The 26,040-nt window shown below is 46.7% G+C and overlaps 1 protein-coding gene and 1 long non-coding RNA gene across 6 annotated transcripts in view; one reads left to right on the top strand and one right to left on the bottom strand.

Annotated features, from left to right (window-relative positions):
- LOC138447793 (tetraspanin-1-like) overlaps nt 1-26,040 on the bottom strand; it is an 861,729-nt gene that overhangs the window by 231,011 nt on the left and 604,678 nt on the right. The gene's annotated exons all lie outside the window — the stretch shown is intronic.
- The window catches only part of LOC138447794 (uncharacterized), a 223,888-nt gene that overhangs the window by 51,249 nt on the left and 146,599 nt on the right, over nt 1-26,040 (top strand). The window lies entirely within an intron of this gene.

Raw genomic sequence — 26,040 nt, 5'->3', positions numbered from 1 at the left:
AGGCGCGTTGCAAATGCCATATTATATCATATCAGTGACGAAGTGGTCCACTGGCGCTCAGGCGGCTCTGAAAAAGGCGGAGGAGAGGGGGTGGGTTACTGGAAATGACGCACTGTCCTAGCTATGAAATAATTTCCCGACCTAATATATAAAATGAATAATTTTAATAAAGATCTGATGGTGAGACTAATTTCATTTTTTATGTTTTTAAAACAGGTACATCCTTCATTATTGTCCGTGTCACGAGTACCAGACACCGGCGGATGGCTTTTATAACCGCCAGTTGCTTCTCCGCGTGAACAACGTTACCACCCTGACCATTTTATAGGACGATCGCCAAGTACAAGTATGCCCTTACGCGGTACTAATGGCTAGATGCAACATACATACCGTTGTGGTGGCCTAGTGCCTCGTTGTTGGAACAGCCATGCGATTATCAGTGCGACCGAAGAGCTTATTTTATCGTAAACCAACACCCTGTGTACTGCACACGAACATCGCTTGCCTCAAGACGAACTATTTTGGATCGAGAGCAAAGAAAAATGCAAATCGCTGAATATTCTCTAAACATTTGATGTCCAATAAATGTACTTTACCAAATGTACCGTGTTGCTGTTTGATTTAAAAGTACAGTTTCATATTCCGAATTGTGGCGCGCTGTGTTGTGAGCTGATCTGTGTTGGTTTCCGGGTTCTGTATGGAGTCGCGTAGAAGACGCCTGGGCGCGTTTGCCTACGCAGCACAGTCACGTCACGGAGAGAGGCGGGGAATATGAATGTTTTGATAAAGTCTGTTTCAGGGGCGGGGGATTTGATTTAGTGCCGCAAACGCAGGTGAGCCAGGTCGATGGGGGGAAATGATAGGATTATCACAAAATGGCGGCTGATTTCGAGTGCGTTAATGGACGAAAAGTCGGGTAAGGTCCATAGGAAAGTTTTCTACGATCTACCGATTTATGCTTAAAAACACATGGCCGAACCGTAGGGACAATAAAAAAAAAGTCCCGGAACTATCCTTTAATAGAGCATGCCAAGGTGCTGGGGCACTTCTAAAGGACGTAGCACACCGGCAGGATTTTGTTTTTGGGAATTGTGTTGTGCACAGGTGGCACAGGTTGCGATGAACTGGACAATGTCCTTTCGCCAAGTTGTCCACCAGTAATTTTTCTTTATTTTAGCTTGGGTTTTGGCTATTCCCGGATGCCCTTCTACTAATAAATCGTGATAGTTTGCGATGATTTGATTCTGTAATTTCTTATCCAGAATGTACAATCATCCTTGGTAGTATGGTTGGTTGTCCACGATCGTATACCGATCTCCCTTCCCTAGCCATTCCTGTTGCGCTGGTGGACTCATCAAGTGTTGCATGTCAGATTTTAAGTTGTCTAGAGTGGTGGTTGTGGCAATCATGCCTTGGATTCATCCTTCAGGGATGATAGCCACGGGGTCTGGTGTAGTGAATGCCTCTTCTCCCTCACTCATGCGAGACAGGGCGTCCGCTTTTCCATTGCGTATTCCGGGTCTATAGGTGATGATGAAGTCGTATTCTGCAAAGAAGAGAGCCCAGCGGAGTTGACGTGATGATTGCGCTTTAGCGGTCTTCAGATATTATAGATTGCGATGATCCGTAACAACGGTGACTGTATGTCTAGCTCCAAGAAGATAATGTCTCCAGGCTTTGAACGCTGCCTTAATTGCTATCAGTTCTTCATCAGTGATTTCATAATTCTATTCACGAGCTGAAAACTTGCGAGACCAGAATGTCACGGGATTCAACTGACCTGTTTCGAGGTCTCGTTGTGACAGGACTGCTCCCATTGCTATGTTGAAAGCATCCGTTTCGACCACGTATGGTAGTTCTGGTCGAGGATGCTGTAGAATTGATGCTGTGGTAAATGCTTGTTTTAGCTCCTGGAAGGCTTTCTCTGCCTCTGCGGACCAATTAAATTGTTTAATTTTCCGTAGTAAAGAGGTGATTGGGTGGACGATCTGGGAGAACCCAGGAATGAACCAGCGATAAAAGTTGGCGAACCCGAGTACACTCTGCAATCCCTTTATGGATGTCAGTGAAGGCCAGTTAAGGATAGCGTCTACCTTGCGCGTGTCCATGCGTACGCAACATGGTGGTGTGGGAATAAAGCAGAGGAATTCTACCTCAGTCACATGAAAGAAGCATTTCTTCAATTTGGCATATAGCCGATCTTGCCCAGTTTCTCCAAAACTGCCCGAACATGGTTGACGTGGTCCTCCTTGGTGGTCAAATAGATAAGAATGTCAACAATATAGACAAGAGCGCAGTCGTCCAACAATTCGCAGAGCATGTCATTCATGAAAAATTGGAACGCTGCGGGTCCTTACATAGGGCCTCATTACGACCCAGGCGGATTTCGCGGTGCTAAATGCACCGCGAAGCATGGCGGAAAGCCGCCGATAGCGCCATGGGGGTTGGCGGATTTACCGCCCCATTCCGACCTCGGCGGAGCGGTAAATCCCCAATCCCCATTCTGCCCTTCCCCATTCCCATTTTTGCCCCATAGGGTATAATGGGAGTGGGGAAGGAGTTAATTACGCCACCGTAAAATACGGTGGCGTAATTAACAACGAGGTCCCGTAGCGCCATGGTTTTCTCCGGCTGGTAAAACCAGGCGGAGAAAACCTCCATGGCGCTACGGGAACTCGTAGTATGGCGGAGAGGTACGCCATGCACTACGCTGGCGTAATACCCTCTCCGCCAGGGTCCTAATGAGGCCCATAGTCCAAAGGGCATAACCTGATATTCATAAAGGCCATATTTTGTGCGAAAGGCCGTCACCCACTCATCTCCTTTTGTGACTCTTACTAGATGGTAGGCCCTTCTTAAGTCTAGTTTTGTATATATCTGTGCGTTTTTGATTTGATCCAAGAGCTCGGGGATAAGCAGTAACGAGTACCTTTTTTTACCGTGATCTGGTTAAGGGCTCTGTAGTCGATGCACGTTCTCAGGTCTCCCTCCTTTTTAGGCACAAAAAAGAGGGGCAAGGAAGCAGGGGACTTGGACGGACGAATGAAGCCATTTGCCAGATACTAATCAAGGTAGGTTTTTAGATGCTGGTTTTCCTGTTCTGTTAGGGCGTAAATCCGGCTGCAGGGAACTTGAGCTCCAGGTACCAGATCAATTTGGCAGTCATACAGTCTGTGCGGAAGTAGGGTGTTTGCTTGCTCTTTTTGAAAGACATCTTGGTAATCCAGGTATTCAGGTGGTAGTGAACTGGTGAGGCCCAGTATGGTTTCTTTCTTTGACGAACCTGGGTTGGTAAGACCTTTTAATGAGAATCCCTTGATATAACAGGTGTCGGCACAGTCTTTGGGAAAGGTCATAAATTGTTTATGCCAGTCAATCCTGGGATTGTGGGTCTCCAGCCAGGGCATTCCCAATATCATCTGGAATGGAGGAGCGTCGATGAGATCGAAGGTGATGTCCTCTTGGTTACTGTCCTGACACAAAAGCATGACCTTCTCTGTGTAATGCGATACTGGGCCGGTGAAACACATTGTGTATAGGCGCTATATAAATAAACAATCATATCATATCATGATAGCTGAGATCCATAAACTGCTGTGACGTTTTCCGAAACCTGCTTCTGTCAGAGAGGAAGGCCTATCCGGGTAGCCAGATCTTGATCCATGTCATTTCCGAAAACCCCACTGTCAATATATGCCTCCAAGGCATGTATATGCGACGGTTGCTTGTGGTTTACCAGGAGCATAGGGATGACAAGATGTGAGGTCTATATAGGTTCCTTTTCACCGCTCGACAAGTGTACCCCTACGCTTGCCGGGCATTGGAGTTACCCGAGTCCTGTTCTTCTTCTTCACCCTTGTCAGTTGCTCCAACTGCTTTCCTGGGTGGTTTCACCAGGCATTCTCAGAGATAGTGACCTGCCTTACCACAGTACAAACAAAGCTGCTGCTGTCTCCTTTTCTCCCTTTCTGCCTTGGTGAGTGGGCTCCGCAAGCCTCCGATTTGCATTGGCTCGGACTGATCGTGTGATTTGGTTTGATTCTCACTGGGTCGCACCTAGACCGACCGCCCCTCGGCCTTGGCCTGATCCATCTTCCAATCCTGCAATCTGTGATCGAGCTGCACTGTCAGGTCGATGTATTCAGCACATCTTTCCGGGGGAGTGACTACTTGGGATAATAGGTCCTTAAGTTCCCCTCGCAAGCCTCGGGAAAAGAGCGTAGTTCTTTTCTCCTCTGGCCAGTTAGTTTGTGCTATCAGACGATTGAAGGAAGTGATATGTGTTAGTAAGTCTTGATTACCATGCCGTAGTGATAACAGTTCATTGTCCAGAGCCTGACCTTGATTATGCTGTGCAAATAGTTTCTCCATTTCACGCTGGAAACTTCCGAAGTCTCGAAGCAAAACAGAGGACACAGGGGCTTCCCTCAAAAGGCTCACAGTATATACTGGGGCTTTGGACGCCTTCTGAGGAATTGTTCCTCTATCAACTTGTCCAGGCTCCTGATACTAAAAAAAAACCAATCACCACTCGGGTCAGTCTTGGGCTTATTACTAACCTTACACTAAGAACCACTGCATGACTCAGGAGTCCTTACGTTTACTTTTCCATACTGTAAGGAACTCATGGTGGCAACAGTAAAGACAAACACAAGTGATCACAGTTCAAGGGTGTTTATTAAACTGTAAATGAAGGGTGGAAAAACACCTAACCTAAACCTAAATTTAAGATGGGAGCAAGCATAGACCATCAAATGAAAACTAAGGTAGTCCTTGTGGCGTTGTCAAATAATAAGGCCTAAAAAAAAAAACGATTGCTAATTCCTTACAGCTAATTACAGAAAGAGTTTAGGCTAGGGTTTCAATAAAGAAAGAAGTGTTCACAAATAATAAGTCTGAATGTGATTGCCAGGTTTCTCCCTTCCCCACGTTTTGAGCACGGGACAAGGCGGATCTCCGAGCACAGCACACGTTCAAGCTTTCCCAGCACAAGCCAACAGTTCTGCACCAGTTACCACGTTCTTCCAATGGTCAAGTCTCTTTTACACAAGACTCTTGCCTTTGAGGGCCTGATGGTTTCAACAAACAAACACAAAGTTCTGTTCCACGTATACTTTGGGTGATGGGTTCACACCTGACCCTCCTCTTCAGGGCGTAGACCTCTCATGAGTCGTATTCAACAAATCAACTGAACAGTTCCTTTCTACATGAGCTTTGAGTGATGACTTTATACCCCGGGATCTCCCTCGGCTGGGTTCGAACCCCAAATGACAAGGGGAACACTTCACTTCCCCTTATCTTGCAATACTTCTTGCTTTCACAAATCCTAATGTCTTTTTAAACAACTCCTCAGGGTACATCCCTGTTTGTCGGCCTCCCTCTTCCAGGTTCCCTCGGGCCACCTTTTGCACAACAGTTCACTGTGGGTATCCCACGGTACGGTTCACTCCTGTCAACACACCATTCACAGAGACCTCAGGCATCACCCCCTTTTCATTAGCATCCCTCTGCCGGGTTCACTCTTGCCAACCTTCACGAAACAATTCACTATGGGACTTTAGAGCTCGCCCCTTCTTGTTAGCATCCCTCCGCCGGGTTCACTCTTGCCAACCCTTATGAAACACACTATTTATGCGCTCACTTCACCAAGCGGGACTCATTTCCCTTAGTTTCTCAATCATCTATCGGTCAAACACTTTCATCGGTACAAAGGATTTTGCCAGACCCCTGTATGACCACTTTGACCCCCTTTTGCCCTTCTTCTAAGGCCTTCTGGTTATCGTAGTTTCACCAATCGGGTAATCGACCAGCGTTTCCTAAATGAGCACCCACGTGGTGCTGAGATTTTCTGTTGCTGGTTTTCCCCCATGCTTTAATAGTATCTTTGTGCTTTTCAAAGTTCCAATTATCCGTTGACTATTTTCCGTTCAACACAGTTCGGTTTCTTATCAACACTTCCCTCGACTCACCAGCTGTGATGACCCGCTTGGCTTTCTTCTCATTCGAGTCAAGGTTGGTACCACATAGACCAGAGTCTCTCCCCAGCTTGGTTATCAGCGGAGGAGGATCTAATGTACCTTTGACATCTGCTGCGACACACGCTGGCTATTGTTCGTGGACTTATAATTCCTTCTACTGAGGTTTCACGGGCCTCGGTCAGAAAGGGCAAGGTCGAGTCTCTCATTGTCACCCTCTCGGTCTGTGCCGTCTTTCTCCTCCTCTTGAACTGCTGTGTTGAGTTAGCTCTCAGGTAGTGTGGTCTGCCTTGCTGCTCTTGTGCTCCACCTTTTCTCCCTGTGGGGAAGGGAAAGGGCCATCAGGTGTGTGTTATTCTGGTCAACTGCCTGACTTTGCCTGACCCTTGTATTGGTACATGTCAGGTAAACGGCTCTGGTGTTAGTCCATTGTCTTTCATGTTGTGCGAAAGTGTTCGTGCCAGAAAAGTTGGGGCAGTGTTTTGGAATATCCTACATAGTAGGATGGGGAAAAGATATTGAAAGAAGGGGGATACTGCGTCTCACCCGTCGGTGTCCCAATCCCACTCCCCAATGACCCCCCATCCAGGTCATCCTCCCTCACTGGTCCACCCCCATGAACTGTATCCTATAGTGATGGCCATGTCCTGGCCACCTGGATGTCAGATCCCTTGGCACAATACTAAAGGTGAATGGTCTGTGACCAGTGTGAACTTCCTTCCTAGAAGATAGTATCTTAGATGGGTGATTTCCATTTCATAGCAAGGGCCTTTAATTCCAACACAGAGTAGTTCTTCTCTCACAGGAAGAATTTTCACCTAGTGAATAGGATAGGGTTCGGGCGAAAGGGCGAGACACCTACTGTTTTGCTGTGGTCTGTGGTCTTGCTGTGTGCATCCAGTGTACTCCATTGTGCTCACATTGCTCTCATCCGGAATCGTGGACTGTGGATTGAACCGTCTTTGAAGTACAACATCTAACGGAGGTGCGTGTGCCCTTAAGACAGCAGCAGTTTCAGCTGACTGTCAGCTGACTATAAAGTGGCCGCCTCCACGCCCTTGCAGCGTAAGCCCTCGGCGAAAGGAAGGACTAACGGCCTTCTATAACCATCATAAAGATGTCCTGCCTTCGCAAAGTTCCGCTTGTCCCTGCCTCCTCCTCTCCCTCCACCCCCATGCATCAACCCCTTTTGAAGACACGTGCACAGCCATAAAAATGCAAACCTTTAAAAACTCAGCAAGACGATTTGACTCTACCTGCGACTCTGCAGTGCTGCCCAATCACGGTGCAAGCTACGTCCCAAGTAAGTCTACCAAACACACAAAATAAACATGCCATCTCTGATAATACAAATGCTGATGCTGAGACTTGTTTATTGGCCGTCACCGCATCTGTTGTGCTGGCTGTGCTTGAGACCCTTAGAAGTAATGTAAACATACTGCCGATTAAACTGTCAGCCGCTGTGATTTCTGACACGAATACGGATGCCCATGAGGACGAGTTTAATGTCCCTGTAATAAACTCTACCTTGGTAGTAAACAACGTGTCATCTGTCTCTGTGTTTTCAGAAATTGGCAGGCAACTTGAGATTAGTTGCACCCATTTGTCCGGCCTCGGAGCTGTTGAGTGCAGTGATACTGTCAATGGCGAAACTGGCATTGTTAAACCCACTTCGCCAGGCAGACGTGCCTCAAAGTCACAATATACATTCACTGCCTTTGAATTCACACCCACGAGTTACGATGATGGCTGTGTCCCCATGTCAACTATAACTCCAATTTTAGACACAGCTTCACCTAAAAATAGTCGCTCGATCCATCTTAGTGCTCTGGACAGTCCCTCAAGAAAAATTTCTAACATTCAATGCGATCAAGTGTTTCATAAAAGCTGTCTGCGGACTGATTCTCATATTTCTTGTTTATCTCCACACCCTATGCAGACAATTGCACCACTTACTGTGCATGTCACAGACACTTGCCGTAATTCACTTGATATTGCTAACAAATGAATTCTGGATTTAGCACAGATAAACAAATCACGTCAAAATAGGCAGACCGTGTCTGGACCGAAGGTAAACCTTTTACACAGGTCTTAAGAGACCCTTTCTGAAACCTTTTCTGAAATCCGAGATCTTGATTCCAATAATACCATAACCATTTCAACTGAAGCCATTGCTGGGGCAAAACAAAGAAGGACCAATGTAAGCAGTTCTCCTTCCATGCAATGTTCGCAACAAAAAAAAACAAAATGTATTCAGACAGCGCTATTGCACAATCCAAAAATGACTCCACTGCCATCATTCTTTGAACAAGATGCCCATATTACATTGGCCTCCGAACGAAAATTGCAACAATCCCAAACTCTCTCTGTTTCTGAAACCTCCTCAACTGACTCTTCTATCATGGAGCACCCTTACCCCAAAGTTAGATCAATTAGACGCATGTATCGATCAGAACAGACACGACCTAATCGAAACTCTGATGCTCTTGGGACTCTGCTATCTCTAAAGAGCTACAGACAACCATCATGTCGTCCATGGGCATATCTATTGCACCCATCCTCAAACTTTACGAATACATGAACGAAAATATTAAAGACCTTACTACATTAACTGCACTCCTCAATACTAAAATAACTGAGATGGAAAGGAAAGGAATTGTCGGTAAGGATGATCTAACTTCAATGAGCTGCAAAATGGACCTAATGTTACAATCCATTTCTGGCCATACACTAAACAACAATGAAGACAAAAAGCTTTTAACAGAAGTTGCCCGTGAAGCTTTGAAACTCTTTAAGCAAAACTCTGCAGCTAATTTACAGCCTTTTGACTTGGAAGTAACCCCTCAAGACAGGGCCCAAAAAGAAAAAGCACGGGTGTTGGATGTAGTACCAACAAACCCTACGCCATTGCCTGGCGATTGTAACTTTCAGAAATCACCATTTGTAACGAGAAAAAAAAGTTAACAAATGATGGCCTTATGACATCTTATGCAACTAAAAAGCTCTCCAAGCATTCGCTGGGTGCCTTCTGATGCTGATCCAGTTGTGCCTAACTCCAATGATAACGACCTTGCCCAATCCAAGGCGACTTCATTTGATGATGTGCTGGTCATTAGTTGTTTACCCAGTAACCCCGCTCTGACTAACCCGCAATTACCTTCATCCTCAAAAACTGACCAGCTGCAACAGGAAAAAAAACCTTAAAGACGGCACAGTATCAACAAGCCCTGCCGAACCAGCAGTACTAAAAAATCAGATGTATTCGACATCCTTAAGGGGATTCCTTGTCCAGCCATTCCGGCTCCTACTTTTACTTTTGGGAAATCTACAAACAGCAGAAAAAAATCTAAAAATCAACCTACAATTAAGTTATGTCGCGGAAATGGTTCAAGAAAATTCTTGCGTAACTTAAAAACAGCAAACTTGACAGTTCATAATTCTGGACCCATTGCACCTGTCTTGCAAACCTTAAACCCGATACACGAAATAGTAAGGGTCAATGTTACACCAAACCCTCAAGAGGCAATAGAAACAGTTGAATCCGATCTGGAAAATCTATCTATGTACGAAGCCTACGAAGAAAACCTTGAAACGGAGCAGCCTGATCCCATGATCATGAACGTTGATATGCATCCAGCTGAAATGGCGCAGCCAACCAATGCTAGTAGCTGTGGAGACAAACCGCTCCTCCTTGACTTACCCAGAGCCTCAAACCTATCGAAGCCAAGAAGAACATGCCTGATTGTGAGACCTACCGCACCCATCCTTGAATCTAATGATGATCTTGACCCCCCCTTTTTTAACTATGGCTGAAAAACACCTGAAAACGTTAACAAAAAAGGTTTCGGAAATGTATTGTGCCATTAGCCAATCCAAGGCTAACTGTGCCTCTTCAAATACCGAGAAGACCTCCACTATGGATGCAAATCACATTTTGTCAGAGGCACATTCTTCACACGTCTTTCCTTCAGATGCTTTACAATCTACTACTAAACGCAATTTGGTGAATTTTAAAATAACGAAAAAAACATCAACGTATGAAAAGCTTATTTTGGAAAGACTGGACTCAGGCGATAACTTGATTTTGAACTGGCACTATATATCCAAGTTATTTTACTTAGTCCCAAGTCTGCGAACAATCCACTCGGATGACCTAAAAATAGTGGAATTCCATTGTGAAAAAAGAAATGACATAGTGACCTTGCATCGCGAATAATTCGCGATATACTACTGGATGCAGTACCGGCTCTAATGTCAGTAGGCTTTGACCTATACCCTCAGCGTCAAGACCTTTTTACAGCTAAGTCGCCTCTCAACAGCGTGAACGAAAAAAGTCACGAAATCCTACAAAACCAATAAACAAGAGGATAACACACAAAGCTGTTATATGCCCTGAGGTCAAGGTATCGCTCGAAACTATAACAAAATCTGAAAGAACAGAACTATTTCATACTTTTGAAAATGAACAAATTCAAATAACAATTGAAGGTCTAAGTACACTTGACAAGGAATTGCCTAAAAGCAACTCTGAAACAGAAAACTGGGCATGGCTGGCTGCTAATCTCAACAACAAAAATTGCAGTTAATGCCAGGAATCGAGTGAAATCCGGCACATGACTTTTGGATCGTGGAACACCCGAGGATTTGTTCATTTGTTCAACTTCCCCTGGATGGGTCATCTGGATATCATATGTCTACAGGAAACTTGGCTAACGACTTGTCCAAGTGCTCCCTATTTTGAGATAGTAATAAATCCAGCGGTCAAACCTCCGAAAGGCAGACCGATGTCAGGGCTTTTAATAGCCGTCAACAAAGATCGTGGCGCACAAATAATTCAAACAAATAACGCATCACCGTATATACAAAAAGCTAAAGTGAGGTTACCCGGCACCGATAATTCTGAGTGCTTGTACATAATTAACCTTTACTGGAATCCAATTGAAACAGGAATTATTTAATTTATTGACCAGGTGTCTACGATCATAGACACCACAATGGAAAATTCAAGCAATGCCCAAATTATAATCTGCAGCGATTTAAACATCGACTGTTTGGACACGAACATCAAGTCCAAATCAAAGTCAATGAACAAAAAAGCCTTCAAATCGGCTGCCATCTCTTGGATGTCAGAAATGAGTTCCAGAAAATGTACTCTCCTGAATGGGAATACTCCTGGGGATATCCCCGCAAATCTCACATGGAGCCGCGATCAACAATCTTCAACTCTAGATAACTTTTTTATGTCTGAATCGCTTGCTCCAAAAGTACACCATTTGTCGGTAGTTATAATGGAACATAGTGACCATGACATGCTCAAGTTGATGTTTGACAAATGCAATAAAACACTACAAAAAAATGGCCGTATGCTACAACCTATCGATCTGGTAGGATTCGCCTTAATCTCAAAATTATTGATGTCAACTTGATCATATCCGCCTTCGAGGCAATTCCGGATGGGACCGAATACCAACAGCTTCTGTCCCAATTTGCAGAACAGAAGCAAGGACTTAAACAACATAAGATGCACCATAAACATAAATGTGATAGTCAGGTGCTACAACATAAACGCTTACTACGCAGAGAAATAAGGAAGTTGCCTCAAGAAGACAAAGATCTTTACTGTGCAGGAAAAAAATGTGCTGCACAAAAATTCAGAAATTGGAGAAAAGGCCACAATGCGGTTTTACTGCAGAATGACTCAGAAGAAATGCTCCAAAAACTTAAGAAAAGAAACTCTGCTGAATTTTGGAGCCTTGTAAATAACATTGCTGCTCCTCAAGAGGCACTTCAAGCGTCGCCTATCCCTCAAGAAACCTGGGTAAAACACTATACAGACTTATTCAGTACTTTGAAAGTGGTGCCTGAAAGTTCGAGCAAAACTGGTGCTGTAACGCTCACCTGATTCCCGTAGAGGCGCCGGTCTTGACTGGGCGTATACCGTATCTTCAAAGGTGATGTGTAACACATGGCTGGCTCTTTGGGCTGGACCTCTGTGCACTGTATGTCTGACTCGAAGGGTAAGATGTCTGCAGATAGAAAATATGGGATTAATGAACTGGGTTATTGAATGTCTCTCTCTTCTTCCCTTTCTCTTCTCCTGTAGAACCCCAAAGGTTAACGCTCTCACCTTAGGTAAGTGAACGCCGTGCTCTCCATCTGCCTCGGGGCAGGGTGCTGTAACCAGTTTCTTCACTGGATAAGGGGAGCAGGCCTCTTGACTTCAGAGGACTGCTGTCCGTCGTTTACTGCACGAACGGTAAGTTTCGAGTAATTCTAATGTCTTTAAAAGTCTTTAGTAATGATGTCTCTTGTTTTGCAGGGTTCCGGCGATGGCGGATGACGGGCTGAAGTGAGTTGAAGATGGAGCCCGTGTGATGAATAGAAGCGCCTGGAAGCACGTAAGTAAGCGCTTGTTGCCTGCTTCACGATGCGCTCTAACTGTCTTTTTATTTTGCAGGTACAAGTTCGGAGCGGCTGCAGGGTGCCGGAATACCCACTGGGTTAGATGTGGAAAGGAGTAATGGCTCGTGAGTATTAAAGTTCCCCAATGTCTTTAAACGCACCTTGTTTTGTCTTTCAGATGCGGGATGCAGCGCCGAAAGCCTCCGGAGCGTGCGAAGAGTTGGTAAGCTTTTGTCTTTCAGATGCCGGAATGCAGTGCGAAGACCTCCGGAGCGCACTAAGAGTAGGTAAGCCTTTGTCTTTCAGATGCCGGAATGCAGCGCGAGGCGTTGGTGACAGCCGATGGACCAGGTAAGTGAAGCGCTGACACTGAAGACCGTAATGCTAACCTGTTCTTTCTTGTCTTTATAGGTGTTGCTGAAGACTGGATTCAGGATGGTAAGCCTTTTTCCTTAGGCCCAGAATCAGATGCAGAAGACACGATGAGCGTTCTGCTGCAGAGTATGCAGAATAACGCAAAGCAAGATTCATCCATCGGGTGTGGTTTAAATAGCCTCCTGTAGTGCTTAGGTGTCTCCTTCCACAGCCACGCCTAGGTAAGAAAAGAGTTCCTGCTTTCCAGAAGAGTTCCAGTGTTCTGAACCTAGGGAGTGGCTCCTGCCCCACCCAACAGGAAAAGTAGTTCCAAACAGAAGAGGATCAGAGGCTCAACTGGCAGGCAAGTACGCAGCATGGTCTGCTGCAGGTAAATCCACCCAAGCATTATGAGCCCGGCGCTTCCAGCGCTGGGACTGGGCATATTTATGAGCCTGGTGCCACTGGCGCCAGGACTGGGTCCAAAAGGTCCCAATTGGGACTGGTTGGCACTCGGAACCTGGGTTATGGATCTGCTTCCAAGGGAGTTGGGAAAACCCTGACCTTTTGGAAGCAGAGATCATGACAGGTGCCCCCTGATCGCTGATGTTTGATATAGTTGATATCACAAATTCAATTAAGAAATCAAGTGCATCAAGAGCTCCGGGGCCCGATGGCCTCACTAATTTCACACTGAAACAAAATCCGGAGGCGTGGGCAAAGCTCTGTCTTGTGCTTTTTGAGAGAATAAGATTGAAACATGCGACTCCAAGATCATGGAAAAACACCATTATTGTACCTATCTTCAAGAAGGGCAACAGACTAGATCCAAGAGATTACAGACCGATTGCTCTACTTGACGTTATCGGTAAAATCTACGCTAGCGAATTACAACAAATGCTACATGCCTGGTTAATCACAAACCATCATATTGATCATCGGCAAGCGGGATTCATCAAGGGTATCGGTTGTGGGCTCAATACTCTCCTGTTGAACCTTTTGAAAATGAAATCAATAAGAACAAACACGGCGATCTATGTAGCATCCATTGATTTTTCTCATGCGTTTGATAGTGTTAATCACCAAATTCTATGGGAGAAGCTTAAAGTATGGAATTGTCCACCTGACCTTTTGGATGCAATAAAGGAGCTGCATACCAACACAACCATACAAATTAGACTGGACCAAAGAGGCACCCTATCCCCCCTAATTCAAACCTTTAAGGGTGTAAAACAGGGATGCCCCTTAGCCGCTATTGTCTTCAACCTTTTTATCTCTGACATCGGATCATCACTAAACGAGATAGCAGCCTTTCCCACGAAAATTCATGGGTCACAACTGGGCTGGCTCCTATATGCTGACGATTTAATACTCTTGGACGTTACACCTGTCGGATTGCAAAGAAAACTGGATGTATGGAAAGATACGTAAATAAAAATGAGCTTTGTATCAATAAGAAAAAATGTGAAATCTTGATACTACGCAACCTGGCATCTCGTAAAAGAGGACCTTCCCAATTTGTCTGGCACTTGGAAAAAACACCTCTCCGCATCTCCCCCCAGATAAAGTACCTGGGATCCTTGATAGGTGCCAACATAAACGACAATCCCTGGGTTGAGGCAACCAAGAGAAAGTGTCTGCAACTAGCTTGCCAAGCAGATATTCTAAATAAAAGATTTGGACAATTTTCCATAAAAACCATGATTGACTTCTACAGACAAAAGGCTATACCAGCCCTCATCTAAGGTGCAGAAAACATGTTTGGCTGTCCATCCGAGTTGTGGAGTACACTCGAAAACATTTTTTGGACCAGGGCATTACATCTTCCTAAAGGTTGTCCTACAAGTAATATAAGATTCAAACTGGGTTTGACATCCATCCAAGCGAGGGTGTGCTGGAATGCGCTATTGCTATATAGAAAGACCCAGATCTTAAACCCGGTCCCCCAATTCAAAATCTTACACAAGATGGACAACGGCCCGGAATACACAATTCTCTCGAAATGGGATCAAACATGTACAGAAATCCTTGAGACAAACAACGTAAAGATTGCAACTTTACTTGAAAATCCTGATAAGGCAAAATCAAAATTATGGAGCTCGGACTGGCATCAAACCTGTGTCGACAGAACATGTTCTCGACTTATAAAAGATGCACCACCCGAAACAAGAGAGCTGGACAAATTACAACCATATTTGACACAATCTCCAGACCAGATCTCGAGACTTTTATATTTGCATTATCGTTTAAACCTCTTTTTGACTAAAGATCGAACAAGCATTTGGGCATCCAAAGAAACCTCTGACCTTATTTGTCGTTTCTGTGAACATTCTATAGAGAATTTAAAACACTTGATCTTGTTTTGCCCAAAGTTCCGCTCACTGCGAACAAAATTATTCAGACCTCTCTTTGAGGCCCTTCGAACGTATTCAGCCAATGATTGGTGGAAAGCTATGTTTGACGGTTCCGATCGCACAGTCTTGTTTGGTCTAGTTCTGTTTTTGAAAGACCTAAAACTCAACTTGGCTGAACCGACTCCCACACCAGTAAGGAACTGTTGAGTTGAACACCACCGATAAGTGGTGTGGGTTTGTATGGAACAATGTAACTGCAATGGTTTAATTCTTCTTTTTTCTTGTTTTTCTTTTAAAGGTTTTCTTTTGTAAACCGAATTAAAAAAAATAATAATAAAAAATAAATAGGATAGGGTTTTCTAATCCATCACTAATTTGCGATAAAACTGTTCCTAACCCTTTGAGAGAGGCATCCGTTTGTAACACAAACTTCTTAGAAAAATGTAGGATTGCGTTCTGACTCAAGGCTTGTTTTAAGTTGTTATAACATGCATCATCCTCATCAGTTCAGTCAATCTTTTGGGGTTCAGCTTTCTTGAATTTATCCGCCAACCTAGCTGTTCCATCTGAAAAATTTGGGATGAACCTACGGTAATAACCAATCAATCCTAGGAATACCCTAAGGTCTCTCTTGGTCTTAGGCGTAGGGGTATCTAGAACGGCTTTCACTTTTTCTTGTTGGGGCTGGACACTGCTGTTCCCTAAAAGAAGCCAAGGTATTTCGAAGCTGATTGAGAAAGCTTACATTTGGATGGTTTGGCAGATAAGCCGGCTTCTCTGAGGGTTCTCATAATAGTAGAAAGACAAAAATATGGTCTTCCCAAGTCTTAATATAAATGACTATGTCATCAATATAGGCCCCACAGGAATCGCAATAGGGCTGTAATATCTGGTCCATAAGCCATTGGAAAGTGGTTGGCGCCCCATGCAGGCCAAAAGGGAGGACTTTTAACTGGAATAGTCCCAGGGTTGTCGAGAAAGCTGTCTTTTCCTTTTTAGGTCCATGAGCAGCAACCTGCCAATATCACTTGGTTAACTCTAGGGTTGCTAAGAATGTGGCACTTCTGAGTTTCTGTTAACTCATCAAAGCGTGCCAAAGGGTAGGCATCGAAGGCGGAGATGGCATTAATCTGCCTGAAGTCTATGCAAAACCTCCAAAAATGATCAAATTTTGTTACCAACACAATAAGGGAGTACCGTGGGCTTGAAGAGGGCTTGATAATGTTTGCCTTCAGCATTTTGTTCACTTCCTCAACCACTATTTGTTTTCGGGCTTCTGGGGTTTTAAATGGACCCTTTTTCCCTTTGAAGTTCTGATATAATGATAAGTGCCATGTACTCTCCCTGGTTTCAAGCAGAATACATCAGGTAATGTCATAATCAGGTCGCTTAAATCTTCTTGCTTTTGTCTAGATAGTTCTTGCTAAATAAGCTCAGAATTGTCTATCTCCTCCGATACCAAACAAGACCATATTGAGGCCGAGGCAGCAGAAGGATTTTCTTTCCACTCGTTTAAGAGATTTACATGGTAAAGGTGGGTCTTTTGTTTCCTGTCAGCTTGGGCTATTTTATAATACAGGTCCCTATTTGCTGTAGTACCTCATATGGCCCATGTGTTAGGACACTTACCTGGCCTTCTCGCCGCATCCGTTCCCGGACGTGGCGGTTCTACCCCTGTTACCAGCTTGGGAAGCGCGGCTGTGGGCAGCGGGTCGGCGCTCGCTTGCGTGCGCGAGCCCCGCGGGTAACCAGGAACGGGCAGGCAAGCTTGTGTTCCAAGCCTCGTTCCGGTGCCCGCTCGGCCATCGCGCATGCGCTGTCCCGCTAGCGGTCCACGCCTCGCTTTCGTGCTGGACGCTGTAAATAGCGTCCAGCCTTCTACTGTTCGCGTCTTAACGCGGTTTGTCCCCACTTACCGTCGCTTGGTGCCTCGCATCAGGTCCCTGCTCCTTGGTTCCTGTTTCTGTATCCCGACTACGGGCTTTCTTACTCCTGTTACCCGCCAGTTCCTCTCCCTTTCCTGGGTCCAATTCCTTTGGGATTAGCTCCCTTGGCTCCGTGGCTCTTAGGAGGTTGGGGGGGATTCCCATCTTGGCCTTCTCCCTCTCTTTGGGTCTCCCTGTTCCTGGGTCCATTCTCTCTTCCTGACCTCCTTGTTTGCCTTGAACTTCTTGTCACCTTGGCTCTGGGTGCCAGCCCTCCGGATTATCAACTGCCTTGGTGGATCGTGCTGAAGACCTCTCGTCCTCCAGTTGTGGCTTTCTACCGGACCGCACCAGCTCAACCTAGTCACCTCCCTGTCAGTGCTTGCACTGTCCCGACGTCACTGTAATCCACAGGGAGGTGAGCCAGTGGCGTTGGGAGGTGATTCCAATCCATCCCTGTTACATTAGGGTTGGGTCGGGGTCGCTTCCTAGCGTTGCGATATCTACATTCGGTTTGGAAACTACCAGTCTGGCGTCACCAGTGAGACCAGCAACTGAAACCCCAGGTACGCAGCGCTCCAGAGACGCACAGCTTAACAGATTAAGACGCCAAACAACCAGCTCTGGTTCTGTAATGGAAGACTCCGAAGAATTGAGGAATGAGATCAGGGCCCTACGCGCCGAGATGACCGTACTGCATCAGGAAAATGTGGCCTTACGTCAGCTGGTAGCTCAAGGGACTCACCCCGGTACCTCCGCTGAGTCTGTGATGGCTCGGACCACCCCGATAAAGTTCGACGGAGACCCCAGACGGGTAGCTGAATTCTGCAATCATTGTAGGATACATTTTTTGTGCCGTCCTACACATTTCAACCAAGATAAGGCTAAGATTGGGTATGTTTTGGGAAATCTCACCGGAAACGCTTTGGCCTGGGCCACTCCTTTGGTGGCTGCCGAGAGTCCAGTCCTGGAAGACTTTGTGGCCTTTGAGAAGGCTTTTCTGGAAGTATTCCGGTCTCCCAACCTTGCCGCTGCTGCGCAAAATCAGCTCATGGACCTGAAGCAAGGATCCAGTGATATAATCGCCTACATCAGCCGTTTTCGTCAGCTGGCCACCGATTCACTATGGCCTGAGATTACTCAAAAGACCCTTTTTCGTAGGGGGTTGAGAGATGAATATAAGGATGAACTCCTCCATATACCAGAACCCGAAACCCTGCAAGCATTACAAGAACAAGTGATGCGGATTGATCACAGGTTATCGGAGAGAAGGGGTGAGAGGCGCCGTTCAGAAAGGACGGTTTCAAGATTCGTCCCAGTACCAACCAAAGCATCTACCTCGTCTGAACCAAACCCCGAACCAATGCAACTGGGAGCGGTTAGAGGCCCCCTATCTGATGCCGAGAAGAAACGTAGGCGTGACCTACGGTTGTGCCTGTACTGTGGGGCCTCTGGTCATTATCTCAGTGCTTGCCCATCAAGGCCGCTCCGAAGGTCGGAAAACTGAATGGCCTGTCGTCCAGGGGTAAGGCGACGATGGGCCCCTCTCCTTCTACAGTCCTTCCCGATACGGTACTGGTTCGGCAACCCATGCAATCAGTCGTGCTTATGGTCTTAACGCTCCGGGTCTCTTGGTCAGGAAGAGAACCCATAGGGGTGCTTGGATTATTGGATTGCGGAGCCTCTGGAAATTTTATGGACGCAGATTTTGCCATCAGGAATGGTATCACTTTGATCGAAAAGAACTGCGCTTCAGTGGTGGAAGTTATTGACGGTACCCCGTTGTCTTCGGGTCCGGTCCATCAACATTCTGAGTCACTAGGATTATGGATTGAAGAACATCATGAACAGATCTCTTTGGATATCATCAAGACTCCCTCTTATCCGATCATCTTAGGGCTACCGTGGTTGTTACATCATAACCCCAACATCAACTGTCAGACTCGCACCTTGGTTTTCAGCTCTGAGCATTGTGTGCAGGACTGTTGCCATGTCGGTTCTTCTCCAACGCAATCATCAGTCGCCACCCAGACTGAAGGGGTTGGTGTGCCACGCTTACTCTCTGTTTCTTCTGTTCCTTCTGTATATGCTGGCTTTCATGAGGTTTTCTCTGATCCTAAGGACATACCCTTACCACCTCATAGACCTTTCGATTGTGCCATCGACCTGTTGCCAGACGCTGTGATTCCACACGGCAAGGTGTACTCCTTGACCGCTCAAGAAAGGGAGGTCTTGCAGGAGTATCTCGATGAATGTCTTCAGAAAGGGTATATTGCCCCTTCTAATTCCCCGGCAGGATTCCCGCTGTTCTTCGTAAAGAAAAAGGAGGGCACCCTGCGCCAGTGTGTTGATTATCGCCAACTAAACGACATTACACGAAAGGACAGATACCCGCTTCCTTTGATTCGATCCATCCTGGAATCTTTACGTGAGTCAAGGATGTTTTCCAAGTTTGACCTCCGTGGAGCCTACCATTTGGTACGAATAAAGGCCGGGGACGAGTGGAAGACGGCCTTCAAGACCCCAAGCGGGCACTACAAATACAGAGTTATGCCTTTCGGGCTATGTAATGCCCCTGCTGTCTTCCAGCGTTTAATGGATCACATATTCTCCGACTTAATCGGGACCTCAGTCTGGGTATACCTGGATGACATATTAGTGTTTTCAAGAAATCTCGAAGAGCACATTGTCCAAGTAAAGGAGGTACTCCGGCGGCTACATGTGAATAACCTTTACGCTAAGCTTGAGAAATGTCATTTTCATCAGGACCATATCGAATTTCTTGGGTATGTGATCAGTGCGTCGGGTATACACATGGATCCAGCCAAGGTTCGTGCTATCCTAGGATGGAAGGTTCCCAGCGACAGGAATTCTCTTCAACGATTTCTTGGTTTCATTAATTTCTATCGGAGATTCATTCCGTCTTTCTCACTGCTGTCTGCACCTTTAACCTGTTTGACCAGCAGTAGGAGAACCTTTGTTTGAGGGCACGATGCTGCCGCCTCTTTTGAGCAACTAAGGAAGGCCTTTAGCTCCGCGCCTATCTTACACCATCCCCAAGAAGACCAGCCGTTCATCGTGGAAGCCGACTCTTCGGATTTTGCTGTGGGAGCCGTTCTGCTTCAGATGGATCCGAGCGTTGGAATGGAGTCTCCTGTGGCCTACTATTCCAGAAAACTCACGGCTAGTGAACGGAACTACCCCATTATCGAAAAAGAACTACTGGCCATCAAAACCGCCTTTGAGGAATGGCGCCATCACCTTCTTGGAGGACGTTTTCCAGTTGAGGTACGCACTGACCATCGAAATCTGCAATTTCTACGTTCCTTACAGTGTCGGACCTCCCGCCAAGCACGATGGGCCTTTTTCTTCTCACAGTATGATTTCCGCATCACCTATGTACCCAGTAACCGTAACGTGAAGGCGGATGCTCTTTCCCGTTCTTTGGCTGCTGATGTGCAACATGAGGGACGGGACCTGCCTGTAATCGCTCCCAAGCATTTCCTACTGGCCGTGCCGTCGTTCCTGCAGAGGGTGGTACAAGCTACTTCGTCGGACTCTTCTCGGGATACATTGGTAAGACGTCGCCAGCTTAGGGAGAAGGACGGATTGCTCTTTTTCCAGAACAAGTTGTACCTACCCACGGATGAGCTTCGCAAGACAATCCTACAGAGCTTTCACGATTCCAAGATTGGGGGTCACCGTGGTATACGGTCTACGCAGGAGCTCGTTTCCCGGCATTTTTGGTGGCCTAAATGGACCCTGCAAGTCAGACGATATGTGGAATGCTGTCCCATCTGTGCCCAGGTCAAGGTTCCGCGCCTGAAGGCTGTGGGTCTTTTACATCCTGTGGAAACACCACCTTTTCCTTGGCATACAATTGCCACTGATTTCATTGTCGACCTTCCGCCCTCCGAAGGACATACCTGCATCATAGTCGTCATTGACTGTTTCACCAAGATGGCCCACTTCATACCCTTCCCTGGCCTTCCCACGGCTGCCCTAGTGGCGCGTGCCTTTTTACACTGTGTATATCGCCTGCACGGATTGCCTGTTAAGATAATCTCCGACCGTGGTTCCCAGTTCGTCTCTTCCTTTTGGGGTCTATTGTGCCAGCATCTGGGCATCCGGAGGGCTCTCAGTTCTGGATACCATCCCCAGACCAACGGACTGACAGAGAGGACGAACCAAACGTTGGAGCAGTACCTCCGTTGTTTTGCCAATGCCTCCCAGACTAATTGGATGTCGCATCTTGACATGGCCGAAGTTGCGTACAACAATGCGGTTCATTCTGCAACTGGACTAAGTCCTTTTTTTTGTACTTTTGGCCTTCATCCCAGACTGCTGCCTTTCACTCCGGTGCTACCAAGTAATGTTCCTTCGGCGGATCACCTTGTTACCGAGATCCAGGATCTACAGCGTCGAGCGGCTGGTACCCTGGCCAAGGCACGTGAGGCCATGAAGAGACAGGCCGATAAACGCCGGAGCCCTGAGCCACCGTTCCGGGTGGGTGATCTAGTGTGGTTATCCTCCAGACATTTGCCCGCACGTAACATACCCTTGAAACTAGCCCCCAAGTATTAGGGTCCCTTTCCGGTTGTCAGGAGGATTTCTTCGGTGGCTTTTGAACTCAAGTTGCCTGAATCCTGGAGGGTCCATCCTGTTTTTCATGTGTCTCTTTTGAAAGCTTGTCTTCCTGATCCCTTCCATCGTGCCTGCCCCCGGCCTGCTGCTATTGATGTGGGTGGTCTCCCTGAATTTGAGGTGCAGGAGATTTGCGATTCCCGTCTCTTCAGGGGTAAATTGCAGTATTTGATTGACTGGAAGGGCTATCCTGCCAGTGATCGCACTTGGGAGCCTGTTGGGAGCGTTCACGCCCCTCGTTTGGTTAGGGAGTTCTATGCCCATTTTCCTTGGAAGCCAGGTTCTTCCGGCCTTTCCAGAGGGGGGTATGGTGTTAGGACACTTACCTGGCCTTCTCGCCGCATCCGTTCCCGGACGTGGCGGTTCTACCCCTGTTACCAGCTTGGGAAGCGCGGCTGTGGGCAGCGGGTCGGCGCTCGCTTGCGTGCGCGAGCCCCGCGGGTAACCAGGAACGGGCAGGCAAGCTTGTGTTCCAAGCCTCGTTCCGGTGCCCGCTCGGCCATCGCGCATGCGCTGTCCCGCTAGCGGTCCACGCCTCGCTTTCGTGCTGGACGCTGTAAATAGCGTCCAGCCTTCTACTGTTCGCGTCTTAACGCGGTTTGTCCCCACTTACCGTCGCTTGGTGCCTCGCATCAGGTCCCTGCTCCTTGGTTCCTGTTTCTGTATCCCGACTACGGGCTTTCTTACTCCTGTTACCCGCCAGTTCCTCTCCCTTCACTGGGTCCAATTCCTTTGGGATTAGCTCCCTTGGCTCCGTGGCTCTTAGGAGGTTGGGGGGGATTCCCATCTTGGCCTTCTCCCTCTCTTTGGGTCTCCCTGTTCCTGGGTCCATTCTCTCTTCCTGACCTCCTTGTTTGCCTTGAACTTCTTGTCACCTTGGCTCTGGGTGCCAGCCCTCCGGATTATCAACTGCCTTGGTGGATCGTGCTGAAGACCTCTCGTCCTCCAGTTGTGGCTTTCTACCGGACCGCACCAGCTCAACCTAGTCACCTCCCTGTCAGTGCTTGCACTGTCCCGACGTCACTGTAATCCACAGGGAGGTGAGCCAGTGGCGTTGGGAGGTGATTCCAATCCATCCCTGTTCCATTAGGGTTGGGTCGGGGTCGCTTCCTAGCGTTGCGATATCTACATTCGGTTTGGAAACTACCAGTCTGGCGTCACCAGTGAGACCAGCAACTGAAACCCCAGGTACGCAGCGCTCCAGAGACGCACAGCTTAACACCATGCCACTTCGAAGCAAGTTTATTTTCAGAGGTAGGTAAGAGGACAAATACCTTTAGTCCTACTGAAAAGGATCTTGAATGTACTTTTTTGTCATAGGTGGACTTCTGTTGTGGTTGAGCTTTTTCCATGTGAGTAAAGACTAGATTTTGAACGAGTTTCATATGCTCTCACTATCTGGTAGCTGTTTGTGAGAGGGGAGTAGATGCCTCTTGGCTCTCTTCCCAGGTCTCCCGGAGCATGTCTAACACATCTTGTGGTTCTCTACCGTATAATAGTTCAAAAGAAGAGAAGTCGGTGAATGCCTGAGGGGTCCTTCTTTTATTTATTTTTTTACTTACGTTTTTATTGGCATTTTCATCAAGATTTTTACAACCCCCCTGTATACCTCCTCTCCCCCTCTCACAACCATTATCCAACATATGTCTCCTTTCTCACCATCATGTATATAGTCCAACTTCTCATAGAAATCACAGTCCATTCCTGCCTTTGGACTTCTCTCTCCCCCCTTATAAGACCTCTGACTCGGGCGCTGGTTTTCACTGTTTATACCACGCCCAAGAGTTTAATCTTTCTCGGACACCATAGTCCTCTGGAGTCCTTTTGTAAAAATGTCATTACCAAGTCCCAGTCCGCTACAAATCCATGGCAGTTGCATTTTAGGGAATAGGATACCCATTCTAAGGCCGCAAAATACCACACCTTCCCCACCCATTCATGCTCAATCGGCGGCTTCTTTGATTTCCACTTCTGGGCAATCACCAATTCCCCAGCCATCACTAAAATCACATATACCTTACTTTGTGCTTTCGAGGGTAAATCTTCCAGTACTCCCCTAGACTCTACATTGTAAGGCTTTAATTTCCCTTCCCCTTAATCTCTACCATTTTTCAATGGCCTCCATGTTCTTTCCCCAAAACCATTGTATCCGGGAGCACCCCCACCATGTATAACTCCACGACCCCTCCTCACCACACTCCCGTCAACATTCATTGGTCATCTTTGGGAAGATCTTATGTATCGCCACCGGGGTGAGGTGCCACTGAAACATCAACTTTACCCATATCCCCTGTAATTGGATTCACCCAGGGTGTTTGGGGATGGTGTCCCATAGTTGTTCCCCATGCTGCTTCTTCAAACGGCTCTTCCCACTGATTCTTCCCATTGCTTCGTATAGCGTCTATTTCCTACCTCCTATTTTTGTTTACTATACTTGTAAAATGTCCCCACAATATGTTTGTCCCCAGAGTCCGATAGTAATCGTTTTTCAAAGGGTGTTAAGGATCTCACTGCTGCCTACCTAATATCTGAATTTAGCAGCCAACGTCTCATTAGTGTGTAACGGAATCTCTCCTCTTCCTACAATAAAAAATGCGATTTACAGTGGTTAAAGGAATTTATCTCCCTCCCTTCGAACATAACACCTATTTTAAGACATCCGCCTCTTTCCCATTTACTAAAACTACACCTCCCCAAACCAAAAGAAAACTGAGGATTATGCAGTGTAGGGGCAAATGGGGCCCAGGGGATGATGCAATCCCAGTCCTTTCCATCATTAGCTACCAATTTTCTTAAAATAATCTTAAGGGGTTTGTTAAATCTCTCTACCAATCCGTCCATTTGAGGGTGGTAAACTGAGGTTGTTAAGGTAGAAATAAGTAGTAATTCCTTGACTTTACCCATGAGTTTGCTCATCAAATTGGATCCCAGATCCATTAGAATTTCCTTGGGGAAACCAACCCTAGAAAAGAATGGTAATATGTGTTTTAGGGTTTGCTGTGTTGTATTGTATTGTTCCTCATGGGGAACGCCTCCGGGTATTGGATAGCGTAATCAACGATTAAGAGAACATATATATTACCCCATCTAGAGGTCTCCAACAGTCCAATGATTTCATCCCAATACAGGAGAAATTGACTTCTATGATTGGTAAAGGGTTTAGAGGGGCAGGTAAGGAAATATGCATGCTGGATTTCTGACATATTTCACATGTCTGGATGAAGTTCTTTATGTCCGCATGGATACCTGGCCAATAGAATTTCCCACTGATGTGAGCTTGGGTTTTAGATTGTCCTAAATGTCCGTCTGTCAAATGAGAATGTGCAATCTCTAGCAGGGTCTTACGTTGGTTTAGGATATTACTAATTGAGTTTTACAGAGACCTTTCTGGAGGTTTTTTTTAAAAAAAATGTTGATATTTTATTTCTATCGCTCTCGTACACAAGTGTTTCAGAGCGCAACAAGGCAAGGGAGGGGAACAGGGGAGAACAAAACAGTGATCTTATTAGGCCCAGTGACATTGAGACCGCGCAAGTGCATGGGAGAGGGGGGAGGGGAAAAGTGCATGGAAGGGGGAGAGGTGGAAAGTGCGAAGCAGAGGAAACAGATAAATAACAATAAATAAATAATAAAGGCAACAAACAGTGGTAATGCAGCCAGCAATTTGCACGTGCTAGGTTTAAGGCAGCAGACAGGGTAGGTCTGATAAGTGCAGGAAGAAAGAGTGGGGCTGTATGGGTACAGATACAGACCCCAGTGCAAGGGGTGGCCCGGAGGCAGTGCGGGAGGGTGGCAGGATGAGCAGGTACCTGGGCCCAAAAGACAGAGGGTGGCCAGGTGCACAGTGCCAAGAGAGAACAGATCAGCAGGGGAGAGGGGGAGCGAAGGCAGAAGAAAAGAGGAAAGTCTTGAGGTGCTTCCGGAACCGGTGATGGTTCTCCTCAAGTTTTAAAGTGGCAGGGAGGCTGTTCCAGAGTGAGGCCCCAGCCGAAGACAGAGATCTACCCCCAGCTTGTTTCTTAGAAAAATTACTGACCTTGAGTGAGTTGGAGGTAGAGGAGCGAAGAGCTCGAGAGGGGAGGTATTTGCAGAGGGATAGCTGAAGGTATTTTGGACCCAGGCCCCAGAAACCCTTGTGGACAATGCAGAGGGTTTTGAATTTAATCCTTGCATCCACTGGGAGCCAGTGGAGAGATTTCAGAGCTGGAGAGATACAATCCCAGGGCTTGAGGCCAAGGACAAGTCTCGCAGTCCTGTTCTGGATTAGTTGCAGAGGGCGGAGAGTAGAGGCAGGTAGATTTAGCTAGAGGCTGTTACAATAGTCCAAGCTAGAGAGAACCAGAGCTTGAGATACTATGAGCTTCTGGGGGAAGGAGAGGGACGGCA

Source organism: Ambystoma mexicanum, chromosome 3q, assembly GCF_040938575.1.
Source record: "Ambystoma mexicanum isolate Mex_15411 chromosome 3q, UKY_AmexF1_1, whole genome shotgun sequence".
Classification (NCBI taxonomy): Eukaryota; Metazoa; Chordata; class Amphibia; order Caudata; family Ambystomatidae; genus Ambystoma; species Ambystoma mexicanum.
The sequence above is the reverse complement of the archived record's forward strand: the minus strand, read 5'-3'. Positions and strand labels throughout refer to the sequence as shown.